This window comes from Corvus hawaiiensis, chromosome 9 (genome assembly GCF_020740725.1).
Source record: "Corvus hawaiiensis isolate bCorHaw1 chromosome 9, bCorHaw1.pri.cur, whole genome shotgun sequence".
Taxonomy (NCBI): domain Eukaryota; kingdom Metazoa; phylum Chordata; class Aves; order Passeriformes; family Corvidae; genus Corvus; species Corvus hawaiiensis.
The window spans coordinates 29,138,800-29,145,077 of record NC_063221.1 but is presented as its reverse complement, the minus strand read 5'-3'; positions in this window follow the sequence as shown (position 1 = coordinate 29,145,077).

Here is a 6,278-nt window from a genome sequence, read left to right as displayed (position 1 = left end):
AGGAAATATATTAAACTGTGCAACTGTTTCCACATTAAAGTCAATCAAGTCCTATTGCAGCAGTGTGTTTCTTGTCCAGCCTGCACCCTCCTTTTAATTTGAAGGAGGAGGAAACTCATGTTATTTCCCGCAGTGACTTCCCTGTAATTTTGATGTGTCTGGTTGCTGACCAGGGAAAAGCTTCCCAGTACAGCAAATTGAAGATTAACACAAAATTGTGTTATGAGGAACATGTACCTTCCAGATACGTGAAGGAAATGTCAGTTCAGCTTCCTCCCCTTGCCAGCCCCATGAGGCAGTTTCCCACCTCTAAAGATGAGTTATCACCTGGCTTTTCGATGGCCCTACACAGCCACTGCAACATGAAAATTGAATTCCTTGTTCTCTAAAGTGATTTGGGGGGAGAAAGATGTCCCCTACATCTGAAATTGTTGTGGCCATACCACGTGCAAACCCATGTGCTCGTGGTGGCTCTAATGGTTTTAGCTGGGTGGCATCTTAGTGGATGTGCACAAGTGTAGGAAAGCAATACCACAGCAATCAAGAACACCACAGGTTATTTGTTTTTAAGATGATAGTCGCAAGATGACAATATTTAGTTCTGTTGTGTTGGAAGAAAATAAAAATGGCCATGGGAAGGGTACTTGGTCACAGCCCAAGTTGCCTCATAGCTGTTTCCTCAAGCTTTCACAGCCTCCAAAATGCCCCTAAGGGCCCTGGGCAGGCACAAAAAAGTACAAGGAAACTGTACCTTCATTAGGTATCAGTTAAAAAAAAAAGAGTAAGAGATCTATGGAGACTTGTGTGTTCCAACAAGTGCCTGTTTCTCCCTGCTTTTTCTTCTGCATAAGTGGGCTGAGATGCTTCATGCATAAATGAAGTGTTCCCAGCAGACAACTGGAAGTTTGAACCTCAATAAATTAAAGAGAAAGTGTAATTATTGTAGGAAAGTCTGGTCTTGGGCTATTATAGCTGTTAAGCAGACAGTGAATTGTCCTGTGTCCACAAAAGGCTGGGCTGGAAGCGTCATTTCGTGTATTTCCCAAATCAATTGCAAAGCTCTTTTCAATAGCTGGTATTGTAAATTATCAAAATGAAAGGACCTCTTAGCAGGTTATTTTCATGTAATTAAAGTTCAGAGTGACCCTGGGGCTTGTCTTTGCTAAACACTGAGAAGTGTAGCACGGGGGTAAACTCAGTATTGAAATGAAATGAGAAGTGCCCTTCTGCGACCTTCGGGAGTACGTTAATGCAATCCTTTACCTGCTAATGCACTGCAGATGGGCTCAGAAAGTCCTTCTCCTCTCTTTGCCTGTGCAGGAAGAACTCCAATAAGGGGTTTAATATTTTTTTAATATACTATTAAACCTAAATTGCTTTTGCCTGGGAGAAAAAGTAGGCAAATGTGACTGGCCTGAGGCGATCCCCCTCGTCACCTCCCCGTTACGCATCACAGCCTCTCTGCAGGTGGCTGTTAAGACAGAACGACATAAAAAGGTTCTAGCTGTGCTTATAAAGGTCTGGTGGGGATGCACGCCACTGCCTTTCATCCAAACCTGGCCTGTCCTGTGATACAAATGGCTGCTTTGAACAGCCAGGTGCCTCCTCAGCACTCTAAGCAAGGCTGTCGAAGCATTATATCTTCTCTTTTCTGATAGCAGCATCAGAAACACCCCCTATATATAATGGAAGTTATTTGTGGTGCATCTCCCAGGTAAAAGGCTGGGCTGGTTTGTGCAATCAGGCACAACACCAATTTCTCACTGATAGGCGAGGCTGTCTGGGGGAGAGGTGTGAAGGAGAGATTTAAGCAGCCAGCAAGGCACTCCACGTTAGAGGTGAAATTAAAGAACCTTTCTCAGATGTGTTATGTTCCAAAAGTGGTGTGTATATAAATATATCTAAAAGCTATGGTTCCATTTAGAACGTTGTGAATTGAATGTGTCTAAAATGTTTGTGTTGGATCCTTGACTCCAAACCTGAATTAAGTCTCTGGACCTCTGGCTTGCAGTGCTGGCCATGCTGGCCATGGTGATGCAGTCACCTTCAGGAGGATGAGCCATGAAGTCTTCAGGAGCATGGAAAAAGGGCTGTGAACTGGCAGGGGTGGGCAGTGAGCTTGCATCATCACTTTGTGGCTATTGCCACCACAGAGCTCTTTCCCTGACACTGAAGAACTCTTTAATTAAAAGACACACAACTCCTCACTCACAACCCTTACATACCTAAAATCAGGGGCAGATTATCTCAGTGTAAACAAACTCCGTGATAGCAACACAGGATTTTGTTCCTCTTCAAAAAAGTCTCCACTTCAAATGTGTTTGGCCCAACAAAGGGAATTAATTTCTGCCTGAAGAGTGCATTGATCTTTTATCACCTGAGCAGCCTGTGGGTAACGTGGCTGGCTGCACAAGCCTAGCCCCAGGGTGAAGTTGAAATGTATATAACATAATGTTATTGTCATCCAGCAATTTGCATTTGTTCCTTCCCCATATCTGGATTTTTATTTTTAGTATATTCATGTAGCTTTTGCTGCAAGGGATACAGTTATATAAAAAAATTCATCCTTTTTTTATGCCAATATTCTGTTTATATTCTTTGTAGTACATTATTCATGCAATACTGTGAATCTGAATTTTGTTCCTGGCTTGAAGACCATGGACATCTAAAGGCAGTTCTATTTTGTTCTATTCCATCCATCCTACCCACAAAGTTGTGACGTGACTGACACCTGCCATGTGCTGTTTGCTCTCTCGTGGCTCACCAGGGAAAAGGGCAGAGCAGACAGCCTTTCATTCAGGGGTGGTGGGGATTTTTTAAACAATGTAGAGGTTGTTGCAGTGTGCAGAGGTTATAGAGAGCTATGCACAGAGCTATGGCGAGATCAAGAAGCCGTGCCTCGCAGTTGGAGCTCTGCCTTTGGAATGTTTGCTGTTTCACACGTGCTTTTGCAGCCCACATGGGCTTTTCTCAGCTCATCCTCTCTTTCTCTGCACAGCAGCTTGGTAAAAGCACTTCTGTTTTGCCAAGGAAGCCAAGCTGACTACCAAGGTCTTCATCTCTGAACTTCAAAAATCAGAATCCCAGTGCAGATGTCATCAGGAAAAGGATTCAGAGATGGCTTTATATTGTAGATCAAGTAGGAGACCTGAGCAGAAGCATGAAGAAGGGCAAGGTGTTTGCTATAGCTCACCCTGCAGAGCAGATGCTGAGTGCTGGATGATGTTTCTGCAGTCTGGAGGGCCCTGTGTCCACGTGTGCTGCATTACAGCAAGGAAAGGCTGCTGCAGGCTGTGCCTGACCCTGCTCATCACTGGCATCAGAGAGGGGACAGCAAACGCTGCTCATCAGCCTCTGAGCACCATCCTTTTCCTCTGTGCACCACCTCTGCATCTCCTCAGGTACATCTGGTTTTCATCCCCACCTTAAATTGTCCATGCAATATTGTGCTTGTCTCTCATTTACTGAGACTGGCTGTGGAAAGAGGTGGAAAAGGTCCACCTGAGGACCAGAAGATGACCACAGCCCTAGTGCTGGACCTGCCAGTCCCCATTTGGTGCCACTGAACCCAGAACAGCTCTGATAATGCATCTTCCACCAGAGTAAAGACTTAGCTTTAAACACACAAGGGATTATATTGGCCATATTGTTGAAAAAAAGTGTGCACTTAATTGTGGGATCAGGGCCATACTGCAGAGACAGCCGTGTGGCTTGGACAGATAAAATACCTGACACTTTGCAAGGCTTCTAAATTAATTTTCTTGAGTCCTACAGTGCTTTGATGGGGCTGATCATAAAACTTCTGATGGAGCTGTGTGGGTGCCTACACGGGCTCCTAAACAATGCTTGTCCTGGCCAGTCACAGCAAGTGTTGGCTTTTGGAATGCAGGGATCAATAATACTGCATTTTCCTAAATCCCTCGTTCCTGCCAGTAATGCAAGACAGAGGAAGCGGCTCGGTGGTGGAACAAGTGATCCTATTTCCCCCTCTGCTGGAAAGCCACGATATGACCTCCTGGCAGGAAAAGGATGAGATTCCAGCCATGCTCGTCCCTGCCCATGGCGAGGGGTTGGTATTAGAGGATCTTTAGCGTCTCTTCCAACCCAAGCCATTCAAGAATTCTATGAGATGTGCAAGGAATCAGGTTGGGGAGAGTGTCCTGGCCTTCCTGGAAACAGGATAAGGCATTAAAACAGAGCCCAAACCTTCCCTAGCACAAGGCTTTCCATTTCCCCCATTTTTGGAGAGTTTTCAGGGGTTTTTTTGGAGATATGTACCTTATTGCCTTTTCCCAGTGTTGTCCCACATGTGGGGCCAGTAGCTGTGACAAAGAAAAACAACTGGTCAGACTATCCCCAAACTAAAATATCTTGACACTGGGCTAATGTTATCACCAATTATGTCTAAATTTTGTTATGGTCCAAAAAAAGGCTGGATTGCCCCAAAATTCCCTTGTGCAGTGCTTGATGTTCACAACACCGTGGCTGCCCCATGCTCCCCGTGCAGTTGTTGTAGCCCGGTGTGATTTATGGCAGCCCTGGCAAGGCTAGTGGGGTCCCAGGGCTGGCACTCACAAAAATGCATGTTTTAAAGAAATTTTGGCATTTTACTTTAATTTTTAGAGTGCACATAGAGGAATCTGCCCTGTCCTTTTCCTCAGGACTGCGTCTCTGAAGTCAGAACTTCCTGATCCTCCAACAGTGCTGTAATTCATGGCCTGTGTTCATACCACTGGGCGGGTCATAAATCCTCCCCAGCTACCTGTACACAAAGCTGGCATTGATTCCCATCACACTGCGACTCCAGCACTGGCTTGGGAGACTTCCCTGCCAGCTCCCAGCTCAGCAGGACCCCCCTTTCTTCTCCAAGACCTCCAGGCAGCAGCAGGGCTTTTCATGTGGTGAGGAGCCAGACTCATGCTTTGAGCCAGGTCTCTGACAAATAAGCCTTTTTCTTTTCCTCAGTTTCTCTTCCTGTTATTTTTCAGCTCCCCTCAACTTTGGCTCTAGAAAGCAGGGGGAGTTTAGGCTGTGAGAGCATCAGTCCCACTCCTGAAGGCATTAAGGATGCTTGGGGCAAGGATTTGCTCGATGCCTGTGTGCAGAGGGGGCTAGGACAGAGGGGAATGGCTTCAAACTGAAAGAGAACAGGGTTAGATCAGATATTAGGAAAAAAAATCTTCCCTGTGAGGGTGGTGAGGCCCTGGCATAGGTTGCCCAGAGAAGCCGTGGCTGCCCCATCCCTGGAAGTGTCCAAGGCCAGGTTGGATGGGGCTTGGAGCAACCTGGGACAGTGGAAGGTGTCCCTGCCCACAGCAGGGGGTTGGAATTGGATGACTTTTAACATCTCTTTGTGGTTTCTTTTCCAGGCATCTTATTGGGAATGACCTATAGGAGAGGGGCTGAGTCTGGTTGTATGGGATTAGGGTCAGCTCATGGGTATTGCTCAGGCTGCCCGTGGCTTCCTGCCTGCCCATCAGCAGCCACCTCTGAGTGCCAGCAGCATCCCAGCTCCGTGCAGCAGCTGCCTCTGCTCCAAGGAAAACACCAAGCCCTCCTGAAGAGATAGATGAAATAATAATATTTGATCAGTTATGGAGGGAGAAAGGAAGTCCTGGGGCTCTCATCTCTCTTCTTGCCAAGCTAACCGGCCTTGCTTTTCCTGGGAGACATGCTCTGTAAAAACATGGGCTCAGTGTGTGGACAGATCCTTTCAGTCTGTTCTCCAGGGCAGAAATATCCAGTGATAGGAGAAGTCCTGTTTGCCCTAATTTCACTGGCCTGTCCTTAGGACCCTGAGGCACAGCTCACCATGGAAAGGAGCTGCTTCAGCAGGGAGTATGCGTGAGCTGCAGCAAGGATGCAATGGTTTTGCTGGGCTCTGCTGTCCAGAGATGAAGGAAACACTGTTCCTCTGGGGAAATGTCTGGCTTAAGCACTCCGAGGTGTCTGGCTTCCCTGTGGGGAAGAGCCTGGTGCAGGCTGGGCTGCTGCAGAAGGGTGGGTGTCCTATGGGGAGACCTAAAAACTGGGGCAAGAATTACTGCTGGACACGGTGGGGCTCCTCATCTCTCCTCGGTTTTGCTGGCCCCAGCTGTGAGAAGGGACCTGAGAACACAGTGGGGGGGTTGGAGCTGGATGATCTTTACAGTCTCTTCTTCCCAAACCACTCTAAGATTCTATAAACTTCCACGGATATGGACATCATATGGACACATGGGTGCTGTGGGGACACCCTTGCTGAGGGCAAGTGCCATTCTTTCACTCACAAAGCAATC